Source organism: Petromyzon marinus, chromosome 53 (assembly GCF_048934315.1).
Source record: "Petromyzon marinus isolate PM22_M1 ecotype Great Lakes invasive population chromosome 53, UKy_Petmar_22M1.pri1.0, whole genome shotgun sequence".
NCBI classification, from domain to species: Eukaryota; Metazoa; Chordata; class Hyperoartia; order Petromyzontiformes; family Petromyzontidae; genus Petromyzon; species Petromyzon marinus.
This window is the reverse complement of record NC_133719.1, coordinates 5,165,536-5,179,202: the sequence shown is the minus strand read 5'-3', so window position 1 is coordinate 5,179,202 and position 13,667 is coordinate 5,165,536.

Genomic DNA, 13,667 nt, shown 5'->3' with positions numbered 1-13,667 from the left:
GAATGTGTGTCTGTTCAAAATGTTTAGCGCACTTCCCGACATGCAACAAACTTGAAATTTGCCATGTGGGTACTTTACAGACTGTACACCATGCAAACATTATAAAAATAAACTTTTTGGGGGGGGGGGGCTCAATAATGCATTTATATTTTTTGCACGGCAAGTGAGCTGTGCAGTCAAATCTGTCATGTGACCCACGCATGTGAAAGCGTAACGCATTGTAGTGTAGTGGTTAGCGCACCGTGCTACGAACCCGGCGACCAAAGTTCGATTACCGCTCACGGCCACCACCGGTGACGATTATTTTTACCGGTCCTCCCCTAGGTCGACTCAGCATCAAACGAGTAACTGCTGTGTTGTGTGAACATCGCCACTGGGGAGACTAAGGCGGCGGATGTGGATCTTCGAACACCAACACTTAAAGAACCCCGAGCTCCTCACGGAGCTCCTGTTATATCCTACTGGGCTGGGGCCCCAGAGTAAGCCTGGCTGGCTGACGCTCGCTCTAGCTCCCTCGCTGGGAGCCGGCACCCCACACTGCTCACGGTGCCTTCATGCTAACCAGCGCTCACACAACCACCGCTAGTGTTGGTACTGCAGCCCGCAATCCGGGCTGCCCGCAAATGACAACATTACCGGCCGTGACTTCGCAAGTCCCGACACCACACAGTGACAAGTACAGTCACTACAGATGTGCTGTTCAAGGTGGGGAAGGCCAAATTGCTGGGCTACAAACTCTTCCAAATTTCGTCCATGCTGAACTCGATAAAGACTGGTACTGTTATACCCGTCACTATGTACAGGAACCTCATCCCAATGCTGGGGGAATGGTACGTATGATCCATGACATCAGACAGAACCCTGTGTCCGTTATATTTGTATTTTCTTGAAATAACAAGGATACAGATATACCAAGAAAAAGGAAACCCACTCCCAAATTTTAACAAATGAGCATTGTGGGAAGACATAGTCGCCTTTTAACTGTATCACCACGCTATGCAGACATGTTATGCACCCAGCAGCCCCAGTATTGAATTGCACATTAACTGCAGTAGCATGGGATTTCACCATCCACAATTGGCTTGTGATTTCAGATGATGTCAGTGGTGTTTTTGCCTTACCCTTAGAATGTTTCTCTTCATATTTTTGCAAATAAACACTAACTCGTGCATTTCGTTCCCATGCTCACCTGTTTAGTATATTTGAATTTGAAATAATCCTAGCACTACCCAGTGGAAGTTTTTAAAATATTTGGCATAGATATAAAATTCGTATCTCTTGATTGTCCATCCAAGATAATCCTCCCTTGCACCATGAGCACCAAAACTGAAAGGTGGGCATTTCCTGAAAAGCGGGCATAGCCAAGTACCAAAGGTGCGGTTGGGATTAAAGGTAGGGTTGGGATTAAAGGTAGGGTATTGGGAGGTCTTATACCGCCTGTCTATTTTTATATTCTTTGGTTCTTTCAGTGAAGTCACGTAGAAAAACCCGATATTGGGTTATAGTCTAACTGGGGAAAGCAGTGGTTAGCGCGCCTTGCACTATGAAACTTGCGTCAGAGCTCAATTGCGAGCCAGGGTTAGCATCATTGGTGAGTGATATCTGACTTCGTTCCTGCATGCTCTCCCCTGTTCACCAGCACTGACTGGTGAGGTGGAGTGTGGTCAAAACAACCACCAAGACCCATGTGTCACGTGGAGGCATTAATCTGGCAGTGGATTCGCCAAGGGGCAGTGCATTATTTAAACCAGCAATGCGATGCGCGTCGTACCTTCAATCCCAGAAATCCGCAGAGGAAATAGTAGTACCAATGTGGCTGGCTTTTGTCTATCACAACTTTATCCACAGAACATTGTAATCGCTGCAAGAAAGAAGGCGCATCAACGTTAATTGCACCCAACACTTCGGTATCTGCTTCAGCTTTTTGCACATGTCCACTCTGGTGGACTGCTATGATGTATTTATATATACACATTCGGAGGGGGGGTTCCTTTGACTCCTATAATCACCTTTAACAAAGTAAATGGCTTTCTGCCTTGGTAATTCTTACTTGAAAGTTAAAGTAATGATTATATTCGACTGAAATTTACTGAAGCAAAAAATATCACTTTCATAGTTTTCACATTTCTTAATCTGCACCGCCATCTAGTGGTTACAAAAAGACAATAAAAACTTTTTTTAACACAAGGTGGCACTGCATGATTTATTTCGGGGGTTAGCACGTGACCACGTGTACAAACTTCGGTGGGGAACGTATCCAGTTTATGACTTAACATTCATAGGCCACTGCCACTTGGGGCCTACAATTTCGAAATTATATCTATCCACCATAGCAAGCATCTTAGCTGCATTGATCTAGAACTAGAGGGCCATGTGTTTGACTCGGATAATTTTTTGCACATTCAATCAAACTTGACTTAAAGCTTTCGGGGACTGCAGGAATTCATATTCTTGGGTATTTCGTTAAGGCCACGTAGATAGGTTCAAAGAAAAAAAACAAAAATAACAAAACAACTACGACGTTTTGATTGCAACACAAGCAATCGCCATCATGAGTAAAAAATAGCGGGAAAGCTGACCCAAGAAGAAAGAAAGACCCAAGAATATGTTCAGTCACTTCAAGAGCGTCTGCAATTAACTGAGACGGTGTGTTCATGTGTTGCTCGCCACAGGTATTTGAAAGTCCGATTTGGCCCACAGTAAAGAAAGGGTTCAACCAACGCGAGTCTAAAGCAATGTCATGCAGCTTACGGATAGACAGAGTTTTTGTTGGCCAGGTTGACAATTCCAGAGGTATTTTCAGCCACCGCTGTCACGATGTCTTGCTCAATGGCCATGGGCAGCACGGCATAGCCACAGTAATCTATCTGCTCCCCTTTGGGACAACAAAACACACCTGCATGTCAACATTCCTGCCCGTCCACGTGAGTGAGGCATGTGTGCAATTATTGCCATTAGCTTCAGCTTCCCTTCCCACTGCTGGGGGGATGACATCACTGCGTTGAGGTGGCAAACCCAGCTGGGCACAGGGAACATTATAAGAGATTGTGGCGGAGTGAAGGTGCTGCACTGAGTGACGACCTCCGAACCCAGAGGTGACACCGACGCTTGGATGGACTGCTGCACCCACAGCACTTTCATTGCGTTCAGCTGACTTAGATTATTAAGTTGCCCCCATAACGACCTGGCGTCATGTGATATTTTGTTTATGCGTCGTAAACAGGTTTAACGGACTGAGCTCATAAGCATATGGGCCTCACGTGAAAATGTATCAGATTTTAACAAATGTGATGCATACATCTCAGTTGCAGGCAGGCAGACTTCCCAAACACATAATCTGGTTATCAAGTTGGCAAGTGCAAAGGAGAACGGCGGTAGTGGCTCTGTGCTATGAACCTAGTCACCCGAGTCCAATTCCTGGCCACGGTTAACATCAGTGGTGAATGACATCGGAGCCGGTCTAAATCAATCCCCTCCCCACCTCCCATTCAGCAATCTGTACTGACCAGCGTGGCACTGTATGGTCTAATAAGCCTCCATGATCAACATAGGGTGGGGAGGGTGTCAATCAAGCAGTGGATAGACAAAATTACTGTAATCTGCTTGTTAATAATCAGAATATCTATTTATACTGGAGGAATCCGATGAGCTATGAAGCTCATTTTCACAGATGTCCAGTAGTTTTCACAGATATCAGTAATGACTAATTGCATTACAAATCTCCATATATATAAAAGGTACAGTTGTGAATGTGTCTGTTCAAAATGTTTAGCGCACTTCCCGACATGCAACAAACTTGAAATTTGCCATGTGGGTACTTTACAGACTGTACACCATGCAAACATTATAAAAATAAACTTTTTTGGGGGGGGGGGGGGGGAGCTCAATAATGCATTTATATTTTTTGCACGGCAAGTGAGCTGTGACGTCAAATCTGTCATGTGACCCGCGCATGTGAAAGCGTAACGCATTGTAGTGTAGTGGTTAGCGCACCGTGCTACGAACCCGGCGACCAAAGTTCGATTACCGCTCACGGCCACCACCGGTGACGATTATTTTTACCGGTCCTCCCCTAGGTCGACTCAGCATCAAACGAGTAACTGCTCTGTTGTGTGAACATCGCCACCGGGGAGACAAAGGCGGCGGATGTGGATCTTCGAACACCAACACTTAAAGAACCCCGAGCTCCTCACGGAGCTCCTGTTATATCCTCCTGGGCTGGGGCCCCAGAGTAAGCCTGGCTGGCTGACGCTCGCTCTAGCTCCCTCGCTGGGAGCCGGCACCCCACACTGCTCACGGTGCCTTCATGCTAACCAGCGCTCACACAACCACCGCTAGTGTTGGTACTGCAGCCCGCAATCCGGGCTGCCCGCAAATGACAACATTACCGGCCGTGACTTCGCAAGTCCCGACACCACACAGTGACAAGTACAGTCACTACAGATGTGCTGTTCAAGGTGGGGAAGGCCAAATTGCTGGGCTACAAACTCTTCCAAATTTCGTCCATGCTGAACTCGATAAAGACTGGTACTGTTATATCCGTCACTATGTACAGGAACCTCATCCCAATGCTGGGGGAATGGTACGTATGATCAATGCCAACAGACAGAACCCTGTGTCCGTTATATTTGTATTTTCTTGAAATAACAAGGATACAGATATACCAAGAAAAAGGAAACCCACTCCCAAATTTTAACAAATGAGCATTGTGGGAAGACATAGTCGCCTTTTAACTGTATCACCACGCTATGCAGACATGTTATGCACCCAGCAGCCCCAGTATTGAATTGCACATTAACTGCAGTAGCATGGGATTTCACCATACACAATTGGCTTGTGATTTCAGATGATGTCATTGGTGTTTTTGCCTTACCCTTAGAATGATTCTCTTCATCTTTTTGCAAATAAACACTAACTCGTGCATTTCGTTCCCATGCTCACCTGTTTAGTATATTTGAATTTGAAATAATCGTAGCACTACCCAGTGGAGGTGTTTTTTTAATATTTGGAATAGATATAAAATTCTTATCTCTTGATTGTCCATCCAAGATAATCCTCTCTTGCACCATGAGCACAAAAACTGAAAGGTGGGCATTTCCTGAAAAGCGGGCATAGCCAAGTACCAAAGGTGCGGTTGGGATTACAGGTAGGGTTGGGATTAAAGGTAGGGTATTGGGAGGTCTTATACCGCCTGTCTATTTTTATATTCTTTGGTTCTTTCAGTGAAGTCACGTAGAAAAACAATAAGCAAAAATAAAGTGAAAAAAGTGATAAAAATAAAATAATAATAAAACAAAAATAACACTAATTTAGACTGTAGCCTGGTTCTTAATTGTAGTGAGTGTACTGGAAATCTATAATGTAGACTAGCCTGGTTATTAAGTTTGGTGAGTGTACTGGTAGTCTATAATGTAGACTATAGCCTGGTTCTTAACCTCGGTGAGCGTACTTGGCAGTTTATAATGTAGACTGTAGCCTGGTTCTAAACCTGATTGAGCATCCTGACAGTCTATAATGTAGATTTATTATTGGTTCAGTAATAAAAATAAAATAAAAACAAAAACCACAACGTTTCGATCACAACACAAGCGGTCGTAATCAGGAAAAGGCGGGTTAGCCTCTCAAGGCAAACTGTCTATAAAGGTTTAGAAATGGGCATAGCCCAAGTGTGTCGGCAGCATGGGCGGGGGCAGTTAATGTTAATGTAGAAGACGACAAGCAACTACACCAATCAAAGGGCCTCCAGGCAATCATTGCACCTCACTCCACACACTCATACTGCTGACTGTGGAGGTTTACAAGAAAACACAAATCAAGTCATGACCCAAAGTGGTTGACGACATCTTTCCAATGATTGGTGAGTTTATAACCATCCTCTCGGTTGAAATTGTGTCTGTATGTATGTGTAGTAGCATGGTTGGGCACTGTGTACATTTCCCATTCATCCTTACCTGTAGTAGCAGGCATGTGTCAATAGGGGGTGGTATACTGAATGGGTAAGATGAGTCGGCCCATTGGTCAAATAGGGCTGCCGGACCCAATGAGAGGGGCTTGGGGGGTATTCCAGAGCCCCCTAGAGAGTTCCAGAAAGAAGGCGTGGCTAGGGGCGGAGAGACCCTGAAACAGGTATAAAAGCCGGACCTCTAGACAGGTCCGGCAGTCATCGTCAAGCTGAAGACTGAAGACCTGCTTAGGCGAGGACCCTGGGAACCCCCGGACCCGACGTCCTTCTAAGGGCCGGGACCGAGTGGGCCAGTGGTTGGGACCCGAGGACCTTGGCTGGGTCGGGTCAGCTAGCCTCCTCTAGGACTCCTTAGCCGGAGGGCTGAGAGTACGTAGCCCCAGTTTATAGGGCACGCTAGCTCAGAGGCTATACCTCCCCAGGTATCAGGTGGTGGGGCCACTACCCCTTTGTGTTAGGGATCGTTACTGTTATTGGAATAAACGTGTTCCCTCTACAAGCCGTCTCAAGTCTCCTTGAACCCACTACATATGGATGGCTTCATGAACAAATCTTTGTCGATAGCCAGTAGGCTTGCAAAGTACCATCATCTTAGAGAAATCAATTTCGTCTGAGCCAGCTGCATTAAAATAATGATCAGCCACGGCAGAAGTATTGGTCCTACCGTGTTTCAAATCTGCCTTAAGCTCACGAACACGGTCCGAGACATGTCGTTTAGCTTCCCCAATGTAACTGCTGCCACAGATACAGCTTAGTTTGTAGACGCTGGGATATTGCATGTTAGGAATCTTGTCCTTGACAGATGGGATCAGATCACAAATGTAATGTACTGTGTTAAATCGGACCTGGATCTTGTGTTTGTTCATGATTTTGGAAATATTTTTGGTTACCCCTATGTATGGCAAGGTGGTGGTTTTGATTGGATCCTCAGATGGCTCCTTCCTCACGGTTCGGGTGATGGCTTTGCGGATTGTGTAGTCATAATATCCATTCGCCCTGAGAGCTTGGTGTACGTGTTTGAGTTCACTGGTTAGGTGTTCATGGTCGGAGATACATTGAGCTCTATGGTGTAGCGTTTTGATGAAGGAATTTTTCTTGGTTGGATGGTGGTGGGAATCAGGTTTTAGGTAGGCGTCAGTATAGGTTACTTTGCTGTAGACAGAATGGCTCATTGAGCCATCTGGTCTCTTTTTGATTAGGACATCCAAGAAAGGTAGCATGCCATCCTTTTCTACCTGCATGGTGAATTTGACGGATGGGTGTATGGAATTTATGTGGTTGAGGAATTGGTTCAGAGCTTCCGCCGGCCTCGCGGTGCACCATGGGACGGATGTCATGACCTGCCTGGGGGGTGGCCATCAGCAGCCACCCCGTCATCATCGGAACGACTGCCGTCCAAGGGTGCCATCTTGGCCGCCGCCGGTGATGCCGCAACCACACCAACGGGGCCCAGAGCGCTGCTGGGAGGTCGGCTGCAGCCCGTGCAGCAACGCCTGTCGCCACTCCAAGTCTTTTCAGCTGCTGCGACTGGTCGGCCTTTCAGCGCCGGTTCACCTCCCACCTGGAGATGACCGGCTGGTCGGAGGCAGAGGCGCTCCGCGCCCTCATGGCCACGCTGGATGATAACCCCCTCGCCACGTTCATCACAATCCCGCCAGCAGATCGGTCTACGTTGCAAGGCACCCTCCGGCACATGCAGGCGATTTACGGACTGCCATCCGACTCCCGCTACCATTTCGACATCCGGAGGAGAGCAGACTCAGAGTCGGCGCTGGCGTTCCGCAGCGCGCTGCTGGCTCTGGGAAGGGCCGCTTACCCTCACATGGACCAAGAGGCCATCGACTTGCTGGTGCTGCAGAAGCTCCTGAGCTTGGCTTAGAAGCTTTGCATTGTTATGCCGTCGGCCGACGATATTGGCCCGGCCGACGCCTGCAGCTCCGAGGAGGGGCAACTTCCCGACCACGCCTTCGCTTCATCCTCGGCAAGTGCCTGGAGGTCCAATGACCGCCGACCTCGGAGGGACCCACACCAGCAGGAACGGACGACTCCACGCTTTGCCGGGTCGTCTTTCACCTGCTACAAATGCGACCTGTGGGACCACGTATCATCCGGCTGCCAAGCTCCCCGTCGCGGCAACCTCGGACCACGGACACAAGAATAGCGATCGCCCTCAGGCTCAGGCAAGTCGTGGCACCTCACGCACCACACACGCACACCATCACTTTCTTCGGGACGGGCATGCGTCAGGCGGTGAGGAGCTGAGTAATTGGGGTAACGATCGGGTGCTTGGACCGGGTCAGTGGTCCCAGTTGGCCCACAGGGTGGTTGTCGCAGCTGCAGGTTTCTCCACTGTAATTGGCTTCATAGAGGGGGTTGAGGTCCAGATGATGGTCAACACCGGCGCATCGGCAACCATCATCTCGGACCTCATTTTTTACATTCTACCCAGAAACTGTCGTTCATTGCGGCCAGTTGATGTGCCGTGTTTCGCCACTAACGGGAATTCGTTGGGCATAATTGGGGGGCACCGATTGTCCTCGTTTTTAAAAACATGACGGCAGCCTCCGATTTTGCGTGGATTTTCGGCAGCTAAATAAAATCTCCATGGCCAATGCATATCCGCTCCCCAGGATGGACGGGTCGCTCGATGCCCTGGCAGGTGCGCGTTATTTTTTAATGCTGGACGTTTTGTCAGGATTCTGGCAATTGCCTCTTGACAAAGCGTCCAAGTCTAAGACGGCCTTCCGCACACCGCAGGGCCTCTTCGAATTTAACCGGCTGCCTATGGGTCTTCACTCGGCCCCAGCGACTTTCCAGTGCTTGATGGAGCTGGTCCTCGCTGAGCTCCAGTGGGATGCTTGCCTGATCTATCTAGACAATATTATCGTCTTTAGCCAGACTTTTGACGAGCACCTCGATCGAGTGTTATATATGTAGGTTATGAAAATTTGATGAAAATAATAAAAATTAAATGAAATTTTTGACAATGCGTAATTATCCTAAATTATGTTAATTGTTGTAATTATGCGTATAAATTATGCTAATTCGAGAGATAATCGTATTAATGTATGCGAGTGGTGGTGATTATGCTAATGCCAGCCGTTATGATAATCAAGCCCCGCCTCGTTGATGAGGGTCAGTTTTCAATCGGGATGAGACAATTAATCATATGAAGTTATGCTAGTGTGATGCATGTATGCCAGAGTAAGCTCCACTTCGTTGTTTAACTTCGTATTATCGATCGGTAATACAATTATTCTCGCTTTAACAATTACTGAGTGTATTAGTGTGTTATGTAAGGTCTCCAAGTTCATATCTCAATGCAGAACAGTTCTTATGCAGAATTCCGGAAAGAAACACACAATCACTTCTGCATTAATCAATTTTATTTTCTAACTAAACCTTAACTCTAGAAGATGCAACTCTCGACTTGGGATTATCAATACAGTACCATCGCAGTAACCATCACGATTGCGTTGTTTCCCTTTGGCAACGGCACATATTATTAATTTCACCGCGTAACGCGAGCTTAGTTGGTGAGAGAGAGTCGTTAAAAAAACATGCATACGCTATTCTAAACAAACCTGAATACTCTATTATGAATGATTATACTGGAATTTGCACACACAGTACCGGGTTCATTCATAGATCCATAAGCAACCCTCCAGGCAATTCTTATCACGTTGTTTCACTTTGTAGCAGAGCAATTAATTATTACTACACGAGCATGTGGAAAATATGTCCTTAATATTATGCGACGGTATTCATAGGAAAAGGCAGTCAAAGACAGCTATTATTCCCAAAGGCACAAATATATCGATAGATCCATCGGCAAGATTATATGATTACAGATATGGCTTGGAGTGAGGGTGGGCGATGGGGTGCGCGTCCTCCCCTGAGATCCTTATCTTGGGCCAAATTTTAATTAATTGTGGACCAAATCGCCTGATAAGGAAACCTGGTTAGACACGCTATTCCACCCCCCCCCCCCCCCCCCCCCCCCCCCCCGTGAGCGTAGCTCCGTGGTGAAGGTGTCAAGGATTAATTCGTATTGATGGATCTATTGGTAATTTATGCGATTAGAAGTACAACCCAAACAAAAGATTTGAGGGAAAAATTATGAATATACTTATAACGACGGATTGTTATCACTTGATCTGTCGCGATGTTTTCAAGGCCACTGATGGTTCACGTCTTGAGGATTAGGCTTTTTGTTCCTGACTCGTGTATGTGTGAGGGATATGGATTGTGATGAGTAGTCAGTGTTTGGAGTTGATTCTTTGCGTCAAGCAGACGCCTGGTTTGCTGTGTGGCGGGGGGCAGTGTGCGTCATACGTTTTAGTTGATTCTTCTCTCACAGTAGTCGGTTCGGGTTCGGCTGACGTAGGTTGACGAGTTAACACGTTGTTGTACAGTGAGGGAAAAAAGTATTTGATCCCCTGCTGATTTTGTACGTTTGCCCACTGACAAAGAAATGATCAATCTATAATTTTAATGGTAGGTTTATTTGAACAGTGAGAGACAGAATAACAACAGCAAAATCCAGAAAAACGCATGTCAAAATGTTGGAAATTGATTTGCATTTTAATGAGGGAAATAAGTATTTGACCCCTCTGCAAAACATGACTTAGTACTTGGTGGCAAAACCCTTGTTGGCAATCACAGAGGTCAGACGTTTCTTGTAGTTGGCCACCAGGTTTGCACACATCTCAGGAGAGATTTTGTCTTCTCTTTGCAGATCTTCTCCAAGTCATTAAAGTTTCGAGGATGACGTTTGGCAACTCGAACCTTCAGCTCCCTCCACAGATTTTCTATGGGATTAAGGTCTGGAGACTGGCTAGGCCACTCCAGGACCTTAATGTGCTTCTTCTTGAGCCACTCCTTTGTTGCCTTGGCCGTGTGTTTTGGGTCATTGTCATGCTGGAATACCCATCCACGACCCATTTTCAATGCCCTGGCTGAGGCAAGGGGGTTCTCACGCAAGATTTGACGGTACATGGCCCCGTCCATCGTCCCTTTGATGCTGTGAAGTTGTCCTGTCCCCTTAGTAGAAAAACACCCCAAAGCATAATGTTTCCACCTCCATGTTTGACGGTGGTGATGGTGTTCTTGAGGTCATAAGCAGCATTCCTCCTCCTCCAAACACGGCGAGTTGAGTTGATGCCAAAGAGCTCCATTTTGGTCTCATCTGACCACAACACTTTCACCCAGTTGTCCTCTGAATCATTCAGATGTTCATTGGCAAACTTCAGACGGGCATGTATATTTGCTTTCTTGAGCAGGGGGACCTTGCGGGCACTGCAGGATTTCAGTCCTTCATGGCGTAGTGTGTTACCAATTGTTTTCTTGGTGACTATGGTCCCAGCTGCCTTGAGATCATTGACAAGATCCTCCCGTGTTGTTCTGGGCTGATTCCTCACCGTTCTCATGATCATTGCAACTCCACGAGGTGAGATCTTGCATGGAGCTCCAGGCCGAGGGAGATTGACAGTTATTTTGTGTTTCTTCCATTTGCGAATAATCGCACCAACTGTTGCCACCTTCTCACCAAGCTGCTTGGCAATGGTCTTGTAGCCCATTCCAGCCTTGTGTAGGTCTACAATCGTGTCCCTGACATCCTTGGAGAGCTCTTTGGTCTTGGCCATGGTGGAGAGTTTGGAATCTGATTGATTGCTTGTGGACAGGTGTCTTTTATACAGGTAACAAGCTGAGATTAGGAGCACTCCCTTTAAGAATGTGCTCCTAATCTCAGCTCGTTACCTGTTTAAAAGACTCCTGGGAGCCAGAAATCTCTCTGATTGAGAGGGGGTCAAATACTTATTTCCCTCATTAAAATGCATATCAATTTATACAATTTTTGACATGCGTTTTTCTGGATTTTGTTGTTGTTATTCTGTCTCTCACTGTTCAAATAAACCTACCATTAAAATTATAGACTGATCATTTGTTTGTCAGTGGGCAAACGTACAAAATCAGCAGGGGATCAAATACTTTTTTCCCTCTGTAGTTGCGATGGTCGTCGGTAGATGGCGATCACAGCTCGCTCGTAGTGGCGGTTGTGCGCCGTCGGCATGGTGGCTGGCTCACAGTTGTGTCGTTGACGTGATGATTACTGGTTGCGCTATCTGGCGCTGGCGATACACGTTCGTTGCGATGCTCCTTTTGATGGTGCTGACTCGCACCGCGTAGCCTGTCACTAAACAGCGAGGCTCGCCATTATGGTGAGCTGTAGAGACTACTTCTGCGTCGGTGGTGGTTGATCTTCTGATGGTTGATCTTCTTCTGCAGGGATGAGTTGAGCTGGTCGGCTGGTTGCTGAGCTTGTCCGCTGGCTGATGGCTCCTCCTTACAAGGGCGGAGCTCCGTGATTTAGCTGTGTGTCGTGGTCTGGAGTGTGTGTGTCCGTATGTGTCAGTGTGTGTGTCATTTATGGCATGGTTCTGTTGCCCTCCTCTTTCCATAAACCATAAAAAAACAGATGTTACAAGTCGTCTCGAAGGCGTCTCTCTGTCTGCCTGTGCGAGAGGGAGGGCCAGTTCCCCCCCTGTATGACCTTTTCCTACACACAAAGGTTGGGTTAAGGTTTTTAAAGTTAACATTTTATTCCATCATAGTTTGGTATCGTACCACTTGCAGTTATGATTCTGTATGTGACTCAAGGTCTGTTGTGTTAGTTTTCCATCGTGGTTTTTTTTATTTTATTTCAAGGGAAAGTGCTCTCTTGAGCGTATGCATATTCTTATCACGTTCTGCGGGAAGACAAAGACGGCCGGGAGGCTCTCTCTCCGTTGCCGTCGGTTTACCATCGCTAAAATATCATTTGTTTTATGTTCAACAAGATTGTGATTCACCCCGTTATCCTGGCCCTTCCTCAGTTTTTATTAATTTTCGTCATACGTGTGTATGCTTTATCATTTTATTTCCGATATCCTGGGTTAAGAGGTAAGTTTCTTGATCCTGGGAATTCGTATTCCTTGGTGTTTGCAAGGTTATACAAACGGAATATAGTTAAACACGTAGGCTTTCGCGACCAATATTATTCATAATAAAGGTTTTTGGGTTAGATCGCGTTATTTATAAATGTGTCGTAACCCTCCACCACCCGACACAGCCAATCAGCAAAAAAGTGTCACGTTGACAAAAGACAAATAGTTCACTACTTTAGCCCACCGGTGTGTTGAAGAGTGAATCCACAACATTTACAATTTGAGTACGACGTTTCGCTGGTAATTACATCCAGCATCATTGGGCAATTCGCCAGAATGGTAAAGCCCTCGCTTGCTCCCGGTCTTAAATAGAGCAGCAGGGTGACGTCATCATTTAACTCATTTCAGGTGCAGTGATTTGAGGCGGAGGGGGGGTATTATAATTATATAATTATGTCTGGTTAATGCAGACATGAATCCTTGTAAAAAGATTTCAGTATTGTTGCCAGAAAAAAGGGGAAAAACTCTATTATTATATTTTGGTACTGGCAAAGGTCTAAAAATGTAGATGCTCACCCCGAGCCCTCATTACTTTGATAGTGCATTGTCTTTGAGCTGTACGCCTTTTGGCGTCATCTGGTCGAGCACCATAATGGTCGAGGCTCAAAAGAAAGTCGTCCCTTGGTGTGGACCAATCAGTTTCAAGGACAATGCATATATTATCATAGTATGTTTTTGTTTGCATTTTGACTGCAGGTATTGTGGTTAATGCATACATG